Below are 19,135 nucleotides of genomic sequence, written 5' to 3'. Positions count from 1 at the left end.
TCTCCGTTGTGGTATTGGCAAGTGCTAAGGCATTAATGCCTTCTAGGTTTGTCTGACCCTATCAATTTGGCTGATCAAGCGCCTCCTTATCTCTCCATCGCTTAGATCATCAGATCTCCTTATATCTTTCCTGGTCATTGTCTACATCTCCTTATCTCTTTGATTATCTCTCTTATGTCTCTTGAAGCACTCTTTCCACAATGTTAGGATATCTTCTAACACTTCTTCATGGCTCTGCCGTGAATATGTGCATGCATTTTTTACCACGTCAGTTATTCTGCTCAGTCAAAGACGTCAACCTTTTGTCAACAACAGCCAGTGGTAATTGCTTGTGAAGTGTCATGAACAATATTTACACTAGCATCGATATCATACACCTACATATGTCACCTAACCATTGATCGTTCTTGACTAAAAAGTATTGTATATGAAGGTTTAATTCTACTCTCAAATATCCTCTTTTCCGCAAAACCAGTATATATCTAGTCTTTGTTACACACAAAAATAATTATTGCTACACTGTTGTTTAACTAAGCAATATGTGATATTGCTATCAAGCAGTTAAATCCTGATAGCAATATCACAATTTGACTTGCTGTGGAAATTATCTCTACTTAAGCAATATGTTATAGATTTTATTAATTGAGAGAAACTAGATCAATGTATCTTTTGTTTACTTACTAAGAAAACATTTATTTTTTAACATTTACCTATAAATGATTCAAATTTTAATATTTCTCAATACTATTTCTCAAAATATTTACTTAATTTTTATTCAAAGAACTCCAACTTATGCTTTAACAATGTTAAGGTTCTAAAATTCTTACTACAATTTACAATTACTTCATCTTCAATACAAAAACATTATTAAAGGAACATGATGCAACTTCGTCCTCTTGTTTAAATGTTGACATGGCATATTAATCTAACATGCCAAGGAAGTGAACAAGCAAGCAACTGAAGTAGACTCACAACTAGCTCAAGCACGTCAAGCAGCTTGGTCCAATTTTCTGAAATTTAAATGACCTTGATCATCAATCTTTGATATCAATGACAACATATTCAACAATCTCTCCTTTTGTCATTGACAATTCCATCTGAAACCTGTTTACCACATAGGGTAAATAGAGTAACGCACACAGACAATGAACAAGAACAACAAAACTCCTTATATTATTCCCATATGCCAAGACATTATATTATGCTTGATGAGATGATTACAATGATTACCCGAAGGGGGTATATATACTATCCAAGGAACTTCCCCGAAGGAGTCCGTCGGCTACAAACTACTTACCGACGACATCGACTACAAAATACAAAATCTCCGACAACATAACCAAGTCGACTACACAATGCAAAATCTATCGACGACATCATCCCCCCCAAAAAGAAAAGTCGTTTCTGACGACTAACATAATAGGAGACAACCCACAGACAACAAAACAAAAAAAAATACTAGAGAGAAGGTGGTGCCCTTGAAGAATGCTTCTGCCGACGCAACTCATAGACCTGATCTGTTCTGATGCACAAATCCTTCTAAATCCGTGTATTAACCTCTATGGCCTCCTTAAGAAGAAGCGCCACATCCATAGCCTGTGTCCTCGCTAACTGAAACTCTTGCTCAGTTGCTTCCTTATCTTGCACGACCACTTCCTTATCCCGCAATAGTGCTGCACGCTCAGCTGCCCATGCTGCTTGTTGGCTGGCCAAGTTGGCGGCTATCTTCTCTCTGGCCTCCCTCTCGATTTCCAGAGATCTCTCAGCTGCAATCCTTTACGCTGCCCTGTCCGCCTCCGCGTGCCTGTCCGCCTCCGCATGCCTATGAGCACAATAAACCTACTTATACAGTACCACAATCTCATGCGCTAGCTTCTCTAGCGGAGTGTTGCACGGCCCCAACTTTGGTTCGGTGGCCCAATCTGCCAACATCTCTCGTGTCTCAACCGCTGGCCAACCTCTGTCTACGAAACAAGAATGAAATCACCAAGGACAAACCCCACGAATGTACTCCTGGATCAAATGCTACTCTCGTCGTTGAGTCATACCCTCAATTGCCACATTGTGTCCCTTCTTTAGTGCAACCTTCATAGCTCGGAGGTAGTCCCTCATCTGACCCATAATCCTCCTTCGCCACACCCTCCATTGTCCATTCCTCATCACTATTTTCTGCCTCGTCTGCAATGGCCATGCCCACATTCGATGCGACTGCCTCTGCTCTCGGCGCATCCTCGGCCTATGGCATTCCCACCTCCTGAGGCTCTGCTACTGTAGCTGATACCCCTAGATGCCTTGGGGACTGAATGGACGGACCAACCTCGGCAGGGATGAGTTGAAACTGCTGTCTCAAGAAAGCATTGGCTCTATCCATCACCTCCAGCTGCTCTGACTGTGCGGGCTCCATGCTCTCATCCTGCTGTGCTGGCTGGGCTGACTGTCCTGGTTCGGCGTCTGCTAACAAGGAGGACGAAATGGTGACCATTGCATCACAGTCGATCATAGCCACACAGACCTGGGACACAGGCTTCGGTGTTGGCAACTCTATCCTCTCTGAGATTGGTTTCGCTGGTGCAACTGAAACAACATCCGCCATCTCCATCGGGAATACATTTGCAGCTGTTCGTGGATCATCTACCACTGCCTGTGGGACCACCTCGGCCACTGCCTGTGGGACAACCTCTGCCACCGTCTGTGGAGTCATTAGGATCGGAGCATGGCGCTGACCAAATGGGGGAATGTGTGAAGGGGTGGCAGACAAGTGTGTCGAAGTTGACAACTGCGGTGTGGTGAAAAATGTGGGCTCGCTAACTGCTGGTTCTGAAGTCTCCTCCCATCCGTTGTCTGTGTCCTCGTAAGCCCCCAATCCTCAGAGTACCTTCTTCTGCCCCGTTGTTGTTTCATCTGTGTCCATATGTTGCCAATAGAATATTGGAGGCTCCCCTTGTGCCAACTTTCCCTGCGGAGGAGCCTCAAAATCATTCATTGGTATTTGATTAACTGTTGCCTCTAGAAACAACCCAATTGCATAGTGCGGCATAAAAAAGGTGCGGTGCTGGAGTGTCATGAACTCCTCCATCCTATTGATAAGAACTGTAGCCCAATCATACACCATGCCGTTCATGATGCCATTCATGAATATAATCTATGGCAATGCTATATCTGAAGCTCGAGTTGCCTCTGTCAACTTACTCTTGATGACATCCATAATGCACCTCCAGTGGCCTTCCCGAATAAGATCTCGCTTAAGCCCTCTGCATTTAGACCCTTTTATCAATGACTCCATTTCCTCGGGCATAAGAGTGCGGCCCACTAATTGTATCCAATGTTCTTTCCGTTCCTGAGAGAGCTTGTGGTTTTTGATTTCCACCTTCTTACCTCCTAGGCCAGGGATGCCAAAAACCCTAGTGAAATCCCTCGGCTTAAAAGAAACCATCATTCGATGCTTTTTGTACAAAAATTTGCCGGTTCTGTTGTTCCGATTATATGCTTCTATCATGGTTCGCAAAACGAATTCAAATAATCGGATGGAAAAAATCGGAAGCTGGATGGCCCAATGTACCTGTGCTCGTATCAAAATTTTCTTAATCAGGTATGTGTTTGGAGTTTCCTGCCACCATTTCCGGCACTCACTGCCATTGAATCCCTCAAACTAAATAGTAAGATGTGTGAGTTCTGCCCTTACTTTATGTTTCTTAATGCTAGAAGCAAATGGCCCTGCAACTCGGATTCCAGAAGCTAAAACCCTGGCATTCTTCTCCATGCTTGCCTTCAGTTGGTTCTTCCACTGCTTCTGTTTCCCTGTCGATTCCATACAATAATGACTTCTTTCTTGCCTTTATAATATAGGGCTCGTCCTTCCGTTATTAATCGCCAAGCCACAAGCACACCTTCCACCTGGGAAAATAAGACACCGGATAACCTCGCAAGAAATCTTCAACAGTTGGAGCCACTAGCCGCAAGGGAACAAACACAAGAGGCGGAGAAAATCCACCCAATCACGTCCTCGAATGAGGAGGAAATACAAAGCCGTGGCAATTGCAAAACAGTTGCCTGCGGAAGAACTCAAACAATGAACAAAATTCCACTAACATGTAGATGGCAGCCTTCTTGCATCTCTTGTTTCAAATAACATTGACAATGTGAACATAACACTAAATGCAATTCCTCCTACTAGAAATGGAAGTCGAAATTCTCGTCCCACTAGCAGTTCTTCCCAAGGCAGTCCCCATCTTTCCTGTACTCAACTGTTGAACCAGAATACAAAGCAAGCTCGCAAGCCTTCCACGGAAGAAAAGAAGCACAACGCCGCGGCAATAAAGATGTTCCGCAGGAGAGTGGGGCCACCCGTGGGTGAGTAAAACTATTCGCATATGCCAAGACATTACATTATGTTTGATAAGATGATTACAATGATTACCTGGAGGGGGTATATATACTATCCGAGGAACCTTTCCAAAGGAGTCTGTCTGCTACATACAATATGTCGGCTACAAACTACTTACCAACGACGTCGGCTACAAAATACAAAATCTCCGACAACATAACCAAGTCGGCTACACAATGCAAAATCTACCGACGACGAAACCAACCTGAAACAATGAAGCTCTGGAATTAGTGCTGCTATAAAATAAACTGAAACAAACTGATTTACTCTGAAACTAAGCTGCTTCTTTGATTTAATCACACCCTTTGACATTAACGACAAAACCAATCTGCATAACTGAAACTCGGCTGAAAGAATATGACAAAGAAAACCCCCCGAGTTCAAACAACAAATCAATGATGGAGTGAAATTACTTTCAATGTCTCCCTTTTAATATTATCAAGAATGTATAGATTGTTAGCAGCCTTGCTTGCATTAGCAATATGTTTATCGTCTTTTATAATCTCACAACAATATGAACTGAAAACTGAACTGTGTCCTTGATTACATAATTGACTCACACTTCATAAAGTGTGTTTCAGACTTTCTACATATAATACATCCTCAACTTTTGTCTCACCATCATCCAAAAGAAGTGTACCTTTAACTCTGACTTTTGCAAATGTATTACCAGCAAATCTTACCTTATCTCCATTTCTGCATTTGAGAGTGACAAATTTGCTATTTTGTCCATTCATATGCCTAGAGAAGCCACTGTATATATCCCATATGTCTTTTCCATTTTGTGCAACAGAGGCTGCTTAAACAATCAGAGATTCCATTGACACTTCTTTCTCCTTCCTCCAAACCTTAGCAACCTCTTTAGCTTTGTCCTCTTTCTCAATTGTTTTGTACTTTATGGAGAAATCTGAGTATTTTTTGGTCCACTTTCTAAGAACTTTTGCAGTGTGACTAAAGTTATTACATATAGAATACAACATTGTAACTTCTTGGAGAAGCGAAGTAATTCCTACTCCTAAGTCTGAAATCATTTCTTGCAAACATTCTCAAGTTGATTGTGTCGTGTCCAAATTAATTGCAAGAGAAACAATAACCATGAAAGAAAGAATTGTTAAACCCGTTCATACGTGCTTGTCTTGAGATAGGAGGCTTCTTGAAAGCATTATTTCTTATTTTTAATGTTGAATCCTTTGAGCTATGAATGCTAGTCTTCTGCTGTTCTTCCTTTGCAAACATAGAACTTTGACCTTCTTCAAGGCCAATTCCACCTTTATCTTTAGATGATTTTTGTGAGGTAATAACCTTATCCAAGGACATAATTTTTTAATGATTTATCTTCTTAACATTTAGCTGAGTCGAAGATTTGTGTAGCTTTCTAAGAGAAACTTTAGTCTTTCATAGTTTACTTCCCTGAGCTTAAGCTATTTTTTGATTTCTTTATTTGTTTTCTGGGCTTCTTCGACCTGATCCTTCAAGCCAACCATCAGTTTTTTCGCTTCTTTAAGAGCTAGAGATTGTTGAATATGCAAGACAACTGAGAAGGGGGGTGAATCAGTTGCCCAAACTTTTCATCCTTAAGACAAGTTTAACAACCACCAAGCATGTATTAATCCTTAATAGTAGAAAAGATAAGAACATGAAAGTTCAACAATCACCAATCACATGAAACACTAGATTTACATGGAAAACCTTGTCAGGGGAAAAACTATGGAGATGATTATTTTTAAATATATGAACACCTGTTCGGGTGACATGAATTATGGTGATTTTAATAGAGAAAGGCTCATTGCCAAAGGACTCATTTGTCCAAAGAGAGACAACGGACTGTTGGATGGCTAACTGCCAAGAAGAAGAAAAATAAAAGAGAATAGACCCACCAATCAACTGTTCTTTACTGTATCTGATATTTAACACATGAATGCTAATCCACAAATACACTTCACAACGACTCAATAAATCAGGGAGACAAATCTTCTTTCATATTACCTCTTCGCAATACGCAATTGCAGAAAAGCTCACACAAGTATACAAATGCCACTCTCCACTCTCATCTATAATTGTTTTTTGTTTATAAATACCATTCCAAAACTTACAAAGTCTCCCAATGTTGGTCAGGCAAGCAACCTAAACCAATCTGAAATAGGTCGACATTAATCATTACTGCAGTGGGGAGGAATGCAAAGTGAACCACAATAGGCCATAGCAGGAACCTAAAATAGCTCCATGCACATTACATTCCACTTTGCATACACCGAGACAAAATAAATGAAGTGTAAACATCAGAGGCTGGCTAAACATAGAGCAGGAACACCATTGAACTTTGAAACAAAGTTTCTGAAACAAAAATCTCATGTCATCTGAAACAAATGAAGCAAGGGCCTTAATAACTCATTTCCAGAAGCTCACCATCAGAAACTGTCACGCAGAGAAATGCAAAGCATGCATCTGCAGAACTGTTGTCAGTTGCAACAATACACAAACAAATACCAAATCCACTGTACATTCTGAACCACAAAAAATTGAAATAGGATATGCAGAACAATATACCAAAAGCTTAACAACAAATTCTAAACATATAGGATATGCAGAGCAATATACTTATCTCAGATACCACAGAAATTAATCATAAATAACAAGAAGAAGATCAAATCAATGACAACCAAAAAAATTAATACCGACATTTACTCAACCAACTCATTCTTCTCAAATCTGCGACAAAAATATCTTGGTATTTGCCTCATTCCCTTCTTCTAGCAGCAAAGTCTCTTAATTTCATCTAGAACCCTTATTAGCTCTTCTTCCACACCCCCACTTCTCCTTCATTAACATGACCTTCAAGTTTTTGATCTTCATCTAAGGCCATTAACAAAATTTCTGTAGTGTAAGACTCTTCATCACTAACATTAGATGAACTACTCTCTTCCTCATAATATAAATTTTTTGAATTCTTGTCCTTTCTTCTCTTTTCCCTTATGCCTCTTCTTGTTGAAATTGGGCTTCTTTTCATTGTTGCTATCTTCATATTTTGCTTAATGACGTTTAACTACAAAATGTCCTACCTTACCATAGTTAAAAACTTAGAACGTTTGAAAGACAACTTACCTTTGTATTTTCTGGTACCTTTCTTCAAATTCCTCATGAAATGTGCCTCTTCAAAATCAGTTTTTATTATCAGAACTTCACTTTGATAGACACTCCTCCTTTTCCCTTGTTTGAAAGCTTTGAAGGCTGCCTCTTTTTTGCAGAAAATTAAGATTTTATTCTTATATCATAGTCTGTTTATTAGAGTTAAATCTCTCTATTTTTTTTTTCTTCTTCCATAGATTTCTTTCTATTTCTAATGGCTTTTTTTCCATATTCTCTCTTTGTTCAAAATGGAAACTTTCTGTTTCTGTTTCTCTTCAAAATATTTCTGTTTCTCTTTCTTTATTTGTTATAGAAACATTCTTGTGTATACTTGGATATATAGATCATTTATAATCTTTGTTTAATAAGACAACAAATATTTTACCAATTCCTTTGCATGATATGGTATCAGAACATAGTCTTTACAAAAAAAATTATAATTCCACTCTAAAACTTTATGCTCATTAAAATATTTCGAATTTTTTCTTGGGATATTGCTCTCTTCTCCAAAACTCAACTAGGGTTTTTTGTGGCCTTTTTTTCCAGCAAATCACGTCCATTATTTAGTCTTTTTTGGTCTGAAACTCACTTTTGGGTGCTGGGTGTTATAATTCCAGTTTATTCATGCCTCTTCATCTACAAATCACGTTTTTTTTCTTGAGGTCGCATTCTTCTAGGCCGTTTTTTCCATGTGATGCCATTCTAGCACCAATATCTACTCAGACTTGATCTGACTGTGTTTTTCATCATTTTCAGCTCATTTTTTCTCGCAGACTTTTCTTCTGTGGCCTGAATTGGATTTCACCCACGTTTTTCTCGGATTTTCGACTCCAAAAATGGTCAATTTTTGCTTTTTTGGCACCATTTAATGTTTCTAAATTGATGTTTCTGTAGTTGGATAAATACATCATTTCTGTTGCCATGAAGCTCATCAATTCAATAGTCAAATTATCAAGTTCGTTCATCTCTTCAACTACTGGAATTTGTTAGGAATAAGGTGTCTCAACCTTGGATAATTCCTATTCTTATTATTTGTTTTGTAAAATGTATTTCTTGCAAATAATGTTGATGTGTCGGCATCTTGAATTGTGTATAAGGAGATCATAGCTAAAACGGTTATGACGGATTCCTATGACACGTAAGAGCTATGTTAGGAGGATTCAATGACAGGTGAAGACATGTGGCAACTGATAAATTTGAGTACTGTACACTCTACCCCAATAGTGGGGTTCCCAATTTTTTTTTTGGGGTTCCTATTTTCTCGGAGAATGGTAAAACCCTAATATGGTTATCTTTGGGAGTAGCCCTAAAAGTGAAGCGCATGTTATAAGCGTTTTTAGGGTTGCGAAGAGGTGGATGCGAAAAAGTGTATTGTTGGTACTGTGAGTTGCTACTGGAGTCTTTAGTTGTCGCTGTTGAATTTGCATTGCAAGTGTATTGTAACCTTGTGTTGAAGATAATACATTGTGCAGGTTCTGGAGGGGTGGGGTTGTTTTACCAAAAGGTTTTTCCCCACCGACAAATCTTTGTGTTATGTGTTTCTTTCTTTGTCTATTTTTTTTATGCTTGCTTGGCTGAAATATTGTTGTTTACATGATATTGAATTTGTAAGTGAAAAGATTTTAATAGGATTTGCACAATACTTCTCTTAAGAGATTAGTGTAGGAAGTTGTTTCCGCACCTGAGTTTCCTTACAAGTGGTATTAGAGCATGATCAACTTTTGATCCTAGTTGTTGGGTAGGGTTTTTTGAGCTAATCTCAAGTTGAGTGGGAGTCTTGTGTAGAGCATCCTAAATCTTATTTGCAGATTGAGATGGCGAGTTCATCATATGGAAGAATGGAGGTGGAGAAATTTAATGGCACTAATTTCGAGTTGTGGAAACTCAAGATGGAAGACATGTTGGAAGATCGTGACCTATGGGAAGCGACTTCAAATGCTACGAGACCAGCAACTGTAGCTCAAGCAGATTGGGATATCAAAGACCGTAAAGCTAAGGGTCTCATAAGACTCTGTTTAACTGATGCAGTCCTTCTGAATGCTCTAGATGAGAAAATTGCATATAGTTTGTGGGAAAGACTTGGGGCCGTGTATCGGGCCAAATCTTTGGTGAACAAGTTGTTCCTTAGGAAGAAGTTGTATTCTCTGCAAATGGAGGAAGGTGGATCCTTAACGGATCATTTAAATGCATTTAATCTGCTAGCTGCACAGTTGACATCAGCTGGTGTCAAGTTAGAGGAGGAGGATCGTTGCTACACACTTTTGTGTTCTTTACCGGATTCATGGGACCATCTTGTGATGGCTCTTGGAAGCACGTTAGTCACTTTCAAAATGGATGATGTGGTGTCTTCGTTGCTATCAGAGGAGATGTGGAGAAAGGCTTCCGTTTCGAAAAAAGAAGCCCTTGCTGTTCGTGGGAGATCCACGGAAAGAGGGAAGAAAAATGACAATAAGTCTGACAATAAGGGTAGATCCAAATCCCGTGGGAAGTCAAAGACTTCCAATAAGTCCAAGGCAAAATGTTGGAACTGTGATAAACCTGGGCACTTCCGTAAGGATTGCAAAGAGCCGAAGAAGAAGAAGAAGAAAGGTTCAGATTCAACTTCAGAAAGATCTCAAGAAGATGGCGATGCATTCATCGTAGCTTTGGCAGCCCATGCATCTGATGATGTGTGGTTGGTTGACTCGGGTGCATCTTTTCACACGACCTCTCATCGAAACTGGTTCTCAAAATATGAAGAGTTCGATGGTGGAAAGGTGTACTTGGGTGATGATTCTCACCTAAAGATAGTTGGACACAAAAGGGTCACTATCAAATTTCCTGATGGACGAGTAAAGGGAATCAATGGAGTTATGCACATTCTACGTTTGGCACGAAACCTATTATCTGTAAGTATGTTGAATGATGTAGGTGTGCAAGTTGTTTTTTCAAAAGAAGGATGCAAGATGATGAGAGGATCGATAGTGCTTGCAAGGGGTACTAGGAGAGGTACCTTATTTCAGCTAGATGCATGTATTCCTCTATGTAATAGTTCTTCATCCTCACCATCTGAACGAGCAGTGAAGAATTCTATGGTTATTGGTTCTGATGGCAATGCAAACACTTTGGAAGGAAAGCTTCCTGCAGAAAAGACAATGTTGTGGCATATGAGATTTGGTCACATTGGTGAAAAGGGTCTCAGAACCCTAAAAAATAAAAATCTCGTTGAGGGATTAAATGATTGCAATCTCAAGTTTGACTTCTGTGAACACTGTGTCTATGGTAAACAAAATCGTGTTTAGTTTTACTCTAGTTCTCACAAATCTTCTGATGTTTTGGATCTTATTGATTATAATGTATTTGGTCTTGTAAAAGTTCCTTCAATCTCCAAGTCTGTATTTTTTTATCTTTCATAGATGATTACAGTAGAAGGACATGGATTTATTTCCTTAAAAGTAAGACACAAGTCTTTAGTCAATTCAAGGAATTTAAAGCCCTTGTAGAGAATCAGACTAGTAAGAAGATTAAGTGTGTGAGAACTGACAATGGTGGTGAGTTTTGCTCAGTAGAGTTTGAACAATTCTGTAGAGAACAAGGTATCGAGAGGCATAAGACAACTCCTTATACCCCAGAGCAAAATGGAGTTGCAGAGAGAATGAACAGGACACTGATGGAGAAGGTTAGGAGTATGCTTAGTGGAGCTGGTTTAGAACAAAGGTTTTGGGCCGAAGCTGTGGCCACTGCTTGCTATCTGGTTAACAGATCTCCTACATCAGCTCTTGTTGGTAAGACACCCATGGAGGTGTGGTCTGGTAAGAAGCCTTCAATTAGACCTCTTCGTGTTTTTGGTTGTGAAGCTTATGCACATGTTCCAAAGGAGAAAAGATCTAAGTTGGAAAACAAAGCTGTTAAATGTATTTTCATCGGGTATAGTGCTGGTGTGAAAGGATACAAGCTTTGGGATCCTGTGACTAGTAAGGTGTTGTATAGTAGAAATGTTATTTTTAGAGAGCTAACATCTTCTCCTATTGTGCTACAACCAAAAGAAAAAGAAAAGGAAAAAGATGTTGTTCAGTTGCCTCCTACCCCTGAGAAGACTAAACAGAGAGACCATGGTGGGTCTAATGATGAGGAGAGCTCTAGTAGCTTTGATAGTTCAGAAGAAGAGGAAGAGCAACCTCAACTGCAACCCTTGAGGAGATCCACGAGAGAAAGAAAGCAACCAGAAAGGTTTGGTTATTCTATGTTAGATTCCAGTTGTGCTTTTGCTTTGATTACTAACACTGATGAGCCTGGATCTGTGAAAGAGGCTTTGGGCATGGAAGATGCAGGTTCTTGGATTGAGGCTATGGATGATGAGATGGCTTCATTAGAGAAAAACAAAACTTGGGACCTTGTACCTTTGCCTAAAGGGAGAAAATCTGTTGGTTGTAAATGGGTGTTCAAGAAGAAATTATGTGCAGGTGGCAGTGTTGAAAGGTACAAAGCTAGATTGGTTGCAAAGGGATATTCACAGGTAGAGGGAATAGATTATGGTGAAATATTCTCTCCTGTTGCAAAGTTGACATCCATTAGATTTCTGTTATCTCTTGCTGCATCATATGATTTAGAGATAGAACAGATGGATGTGAAGACAACTTTCCTTCATGGTGATTTGGAGGAAGAGATTTATATGTCATAGCCTGAGCACTACATTGTTCAAGGTAAAGAATCCTTAGTTTGCAAATTAAAGAAATCTCTATATGGTTTGAAGCAATCTCCTAGGATGTGGTACCTTAAGTTTGATGCCTTTGTGTTGTCAATTGGATTTGTAAGCTCGAAATCAGATCATTGTGTTTATTTCAGAGTTGAAAATGATCGCCTTCTTATTGTTGCATTATATGTTGATGATATGTTGCTGTTTGGGAAGGGTAAGGGTATGATTTCTGATTTTAAATCTCATTTGTCAACACAGTTTGAGATGAAAGATCTTGGGGCAGCTAGGTACATCTTGGGTATGGAAACCAGTAGAGACAGGTCGAACAGAAAACTTTGGTTGAGTCAGAGTAAGTATGTGAAGTCTGTGTTGGACAGGTTCAACATGGTAGATTGTAGACCACTGTGTTCCTATTCCTGTGGGAACAAAGTTATCTGTAGATGATTGTCCAAAATCTCCTAGTGAGATGGAGGACATGAGTAGAGTACCTTATGCTAGTGCAGTTGGCAGTCTTATATATGCTATGGTCTGTACTAGACCAGACATTGCCCAAGCAGTGGGAGTCCTGAGTCGGTTTATGGCTAATCCTGGACGAGTACATTGGGATGCAGTTAAGAGAGTGTTCACATATTTGAGGGGTACATCAGATTACTCCATATGTTATCATGGTAACTCTTTTGGATCTCCGCATTCAATTTGTATTCATGGGTTTGTGGATTCAGATTGGGCAGGTGATATTGACCACAGGAGATCCACCAGTGCTTATGTGTTCACTATGTTTGGTGGTGCCATCAGTTGGATGAGCAAGTGACAACCTGTGGTTGCTTTGTCCACTACAGAAGCTGAGTACATGGCTGCTACTCATGCTTGTAAGGAAGCCATTTGGCTTAAGAGATTGTGTTCTGATGTTGGTGTTGATGCATAACAGATTACTACTTGGTGTGATAGTTAGAGCGCTATTTGCCTTGCGAAGAATCCAACTTTCCATGCCAGAATGAAGCACATTGATGTGCAGTTTCACTTTGTGAGAGATATGGTGAAAGATGGAAAGGTAAATTTGGAGAAGGTAGATACTGTGAAGAATGTTATAGATGCATTAACGAAACCAGTGGGCATTGAGAAGTTCAGATGGTGTTCGGAGTCTATGGGCCTTTTGGCCTATAGCGGTTAGTTCCTATTATGTTGTTGTTGCTCTTACAAGGTGTTCGACGTGTGGGAGAATGTTAGGAATAAGGTGTCTCAACCTTGAATAATTCCTATTCTTATTATTTGTTTTGTAAAATGTATTTCTTGCAAATAATGTTGATGTGTCGGCATCTTGAATTGTGTATAAGGAGATCATAGCTAAAACGGTTATGACAGATTCCTATGACACGTAAGAGCTATGTTAGGAGGATTCAATGACAGGTGAAGACATGTGGCAACTGACAAATTTGAGTACTGTACATTCTACCCCAATAGTGGGGTTCTTGAAATTTTTTTGGGGTTCCTATTTTCTCGGAGAATGGTAAAACCCTAATACGGATATCTTTGGAAGTAGCCCTAAAAGTGAAGTGCATGTTATAAGCATTTTCGGGGTAGCGAAGAGGTGGATGTGAAAAAGTGTATTGTTGGTACTGTGAGTTGCTACTAGAGTCTTATGTTGTCGCTGTTGAACTTGCATTGCAAGTGTATTGTAACCTTGTGTTGAAGATAATACATTGTGCAGGTTCTGGAGGGGTGGGGTTGTTTTATCGAAAGGTTTTTCCCCATACGGATATCTTTGGAAGTAGCCCTAAAAGTGAAGTGCATGTTATAAGCATTTTTGTGGTAGCGAAGAGGTGGATGTGAAAAAGTGTATTGTTGGTACTGTGAGTTGCTACTAGAGTCTTATGTTGTCGCTGTTGAACTTGCATTGCAAGTGTATTGTAACCTTGTGTTGAAGATAATACATTGTGCAGGTTCTGGAGGGGTGGGGTTGTTTTATCGAAAGGTTCTGGAGGGGTGGGGTTGTGTTATGTGTTTCTTTCTCTGTCTTTTCTTTATGCTTGCTTGGCTGAAATATTGTTGTTTACGTGATATTGAATCTGTAAGTGAAAAGATTTTAATAGGATTTGCACAATACTTCTCTTAAGAGATTAGTGTAGGAAGTTGTTTCTGCACCTGAGTTTCCTTACAGAATTTTGGCATCAAAGCACATACCTTAAAATTTTCTTTACCAAGTGGACTCCTATATCTTTTCTCCTAAACCCTTGATAGTGTTAACAACTTCATTTACTCAGCGAAAGTAAGCAACACAATTTTCTTTTTCTTGCATCCCAAGACTTTTTGAAACTGTATTTTGTGAGCCTGAATCTTTTCCTTCTTAACCATGTCATCGCCTCCATTTTTTTTTTTTTGAAGTTTGTCCCAAATCTCACAATGCATAACTTTGACAAATTCTGTCACTATTAACCTATATTCAAGTCCCTTTTTGTACTTGACTCATAATACCCCAACTTCAGAAAACATTCTCCAAATTACAAAACTTACCATAAATAACATTCTTTAAAAAATATCCTCAAATCTATCTAAAAATGCAGCCGTCACACAAAAGAAGTGGTAGGCCCCTGACAATGCATCGTTCATTAAACACAACACTATCTAAATATATACATAATCTATATTGATTGAAATATGACTGACCACGGCTCTTTCATCCTCTTGCAAATGTCTCTCTATGTTCTTGTGACTTGTCCATGATAAACTGTCACTCAAATCAGTTTTGTTTTTTTGGTAAATCATGCTTTTCCTTCAGTATGTTTGTGTGTGTATATGTAATAATCTGTAGCCCAAGATCTTATACGCTGGATATATCATATATCAAATACTCATGATTTCCGATAAAGACTCAATTGTTACTCCCCTTCCAGTAAAGAATTAGCGCTAGACTATTAATACAGCAATTAACACAAATAAAAACGCACAGAAAACAGGAAATGAATGCACAACTGTCAAAAGGATATTGCACAGCTCCTTTCATCATCCTTATGCATCAAACCTTCTATACTTCTCATGTTACTCAGCCCAAATATATTTAGAAAGACTCATCTTTTAAAAAAATGCCCTACTCATTAAGAAATTCCTCAATGCACCAATATATAGTGGTCACAACACTTTCTTTCCAGCCACACCATCCTCTCCAAAAATGCGCACACCATATTCAGGAACCGTCTGCATAAATATTTAACAAATCAATTTCATGACTTGTTGAGCCTTCTGTTGAAAACTCTTATACTTTTAATCCCCCCTTTTCAACTACTTAACACTGGTTATTAAAAACCATGAGTCATGATACCAAAAGAATTCTTCCAACGATCTTCAAAAGGAACATATATTGCATTTAACATCTCCTCTTTATTAAATCTGCGGCAAAGTCTTTTTTTTTTCAAAAAGAAGGGATAAACATTTATTCAATATAAAGCAAGAGATACCGCTAAGAGCGAAACACTACATATCTTTATCCTCCATAATCAACTTTTCCAAAGTCTCCGAATAATTTGGTGGAAGATTGCTCCACTCCTCGAAATCCAAGCCAGCAATATGCACAGAGGCCTGTTTGGCCAATTACTCTGCTACTTTGTTCCATTTCCTTGGGATATGTCAAAAAAGAAACATGATCCCAGAAACTACAAGGATTTAAAATCTGAGCAACCACTAAAGCAATTTGCCAATGAATTCCAGCCTGTCTTCGCTTATTCAACAACTCCATGATAATCTGAGAATTAGACTCACAAATAATCCTATTGGAACCAAGGGAGTATCCTCTCTCAACAGCCTGTAAAATAGCCAAAGCTTCTGCCAGATTATTAGAGTGCTGCCCTTTACAAGTAGAGAAAAGGAACACCACATTACTATCACTACATCTCCCAATGCCCCCAATCCTTGTATATCTAGGAATTCTGCAGAAAGAGCTATTGGTGGTAGCTTTTAAAACTTCTTCAGGAGGGGCAGCCAGCTCCCTTCCCTATGAATCTTTTGTTTGACATGCAGAGGTCTTTTGCCAGGTTCTAAGGCCCCATTACTTTCTCCCAATTTTAATTTTCTAATAACATCATTATCACTAGGATTAATTGCCACAAAAAAGTTCACCCTTTGTGGAGATAGTTTTCTGAATTTTATGAACAATTTTCTTCCATAACTGAGTCTCTGCCAACAGAATATGCTGAAATATTCTGCAATTCATTTCCAGCCAAAGATTCCAAAGAATGAGAGTTAGACCAATTACCCAAGCAACTTGTAGATAAGAAGTTTTAGCTGGGGGTCTTCCTAGACTTCCCCAAAATTCTATTAAAGAGGTAGCATGAATGCAAATGTGCTGCCACTCCCACCACCAATGTCAAATCACACTAGAATACCTGCACTGAAAGAAAAGAAGTATGCTCCTCATCTGTATAACAAAGGACACAAATCGAAGGAACATGAAAGCCCTTCTTACATAGATTCTGCCAGGCGAGACACCTGTCTTGAGCCAATAACCATAGTAAAAATTTATATTTTGGCCAAGAAAAATCTGTTCTAAACCTGTTTCCACCAAACTTTTCTCGTCTGAATGTGGAGTTAAATATCCAACTCTAGATAGCCTGAAGCAGCAGAGAATTTTCCTTTAGGATGAAGATCCCAAGCTAGAATATTTCTTCCATTAAGAGTACTGCAGAGCCTACTTGCAAGGATCTTAGCCAATTCTTGACGATTTTCCACATTCCCTACACCTGGCCATTCCTGAGGATCCTTCCAGTAGGCAACTTTCTACCAACCCATTATCGTATCAGTCTTATACTCTTGAACCTTTGTCCAACTAGCTTTAGACAAACTATCACAACGAGGCAGACAATGAGGATACTCTTTCACAATATGGTGATGACCATCCTAGGAATCCAATCAGAAAAGAGCATCAAAAACCCTTATGGCAAATCCAAAATAGACCAAGCTTAATAATATTTGCTCTGCATTTAAGAGCATTCCAGATCGTAGAGTCCCTTCCTGTTAGTTCATACCTAGGCACATCCGAGCAGGTTGTTCCAGTATGATATAATGAGTAAGGATTCTAGCTCAATCTTGACAAGTACACCAGCGCCAATAGAGTTTCCCAGCTAAAACCTCACCAATTATACTAGCTGGCCAGCGTTTGAGACCTCCTTTACCTTGCATTCTGAGCCTTACTAAACCAAGCTCCATTTCTAAGAAAGTAAATTACCAGACCATAAAAGCTGACGGGAGAGTACTTCAAACTCTTGTAAAGCTAGCAGGACCAGCATGAACAAAAGCTCTATTGATATGCAAAGCATGAATCACAATCTTCAAAAGAATTACATGCCCTACAAAAGAGAGCCATTTTCAACTCGAGTGTTTTACTTTCTGGTGAAACTTGTCCAAGGTCCCTTGCCAAAACTTCCTCCTTCGTGCTCCAACAATAAGGGGAATCCCAAAATACACAAAAGGGAGGGATCTAATCTGGAATCTGAGAATTGTTGAAATCTTATTCTAAATATGCCGAGGGGTATTGAAGCAAGAGATAGAAGATTTATCGTCATTAATTTTATGCCCCAAAGCTGCTAGGTAAGTGTCAAAGCTTCTTGAGAATTCATAGCTTCATTGGGCATAGCCATTCCAAATGTTATAACATTTTTTTCCAAGATAGAAGTCAAGCCATAATTACCTTGAGTAAGTGTCCAAATGTTTGTGACAAACAACCGTATTTCATAATCTCAAATTTGGAATTGTTGAATGTAAATCTAATTTTAGTTGTGCCATGTTCTCACCTTATTTTTAACACTATCCTAGGTTTTTGAAACTTGATTGGTGTCGCACATATTATTCTTGAGATGACCCGTAAACTTGTGAAGGTACAAGAGGCATTGGGTGCCATTATTATTAGCATTGTTTTCAAACTCTGCGAGTACTCTCCAAGTTGCCGAGCACTCCGATTTTTTGTTGGGTGAGTTTTGACAAGTTTAACTTTTGCATTTTTATAGGCACAAAAAACATTGGTAAAAATGTCGATGAAAGAAAACACTCATTCAAATGCATTATTCACATGTTTTTGCTAGAACACCATACATTGTCTTTTTATATATCCATTTTGAAATTAAGAGATTTTAATTTTTAGTACTTTCTAAATTGTCGAGGTTTTGTCAATTTTAAAATTTTGGGCCTGCCGAGTACTCTCTGAGTCCGAGTCTGCAAACTATGGTTATGAGCAACCAATAAGATTGATGGGCTTTGGTTGACTATTCTAGATGAAGTATTATTCTATTAAATGTATTTACATGCACACAAGCCACACCCACACATGGAGACATGCACATTTGTCATTTGTGCACACACACGTTCACATGATTTTTGTTGTTGTACCAGCATATCTGTATACAGACCTGCACCAAAAGCAATAACATAGCATAAAGATCATTCAAAACTCATCATTGGGCTAACTTCTTTCTAATGAACTAAATATTTGAACTATAAGTGTAGCTTATTGTTCAAGTGTAGCCAAAACATTTAGCCTTTGCATGAACTATTTATCATGACTAGGTGTTCGGACTTTGACTTATAAAATGAACACTTAATTACAATAGTGCATGAATTGTTATCGTGTTTAGAATTTACCAATTTTCTAATGTATCCAGTTTTGTTATTTTAATGGTCTGAGACCTGATTTAGTTTGACTGCCATGATCTATTTGCTGAGATTCACCCTTTCCTTTGGTTTTTAATGATTGTATCCTAATTACCTATTGCACGTTCTAATATTAAATCAACATTTTATTGAATGTCTTTTTGCTCAGATTGTGATGACTTTGAATCTGATTTGCTTATTAGTACTACAAGTCATCTGATTTTTGCTTAAGATTTAATGCAAGTGAAATGGAATTCTTATAGTATAGGGAATAATCCTATGTTAAACTTTGTCTGTATTATGACTGATTTACATTG

General features: G+C 38.7%; 1 protein-coding gene across 3 annotated transcripts in view; it reads left to right on the top strand.

Annotated features, from left to right (window-relative positions):
* The window catches only part of LOC149564271 (uncharacterized), an 82,220-nt gene that overhangs the window by 48,791 nt on the left and 14,294 nt on the right, over nt 1-19,135 (top strand). The window lies entirely within an intron of this gene.

Source organism: Cupressus sempervirens, chromosome 4, assembly GCF_028749045.1.
Source record: "Cupressus sempervirens isolate cs-2001-9-10 chromosome 4, ASM2874904v1, whole genome shotgun sequence".
Taxonomy (NCBI): Eukaryota; Viridiplantae; Streptophyta; class Pinopsida; order Cupressales; family Cupressaceae; genus Cupressus; species Cupressus sempervirens.
Note: the sequence above shows the minus strand (reverse complement) of the source record. Positions and strands in the feature narration are given on the sequence as shown.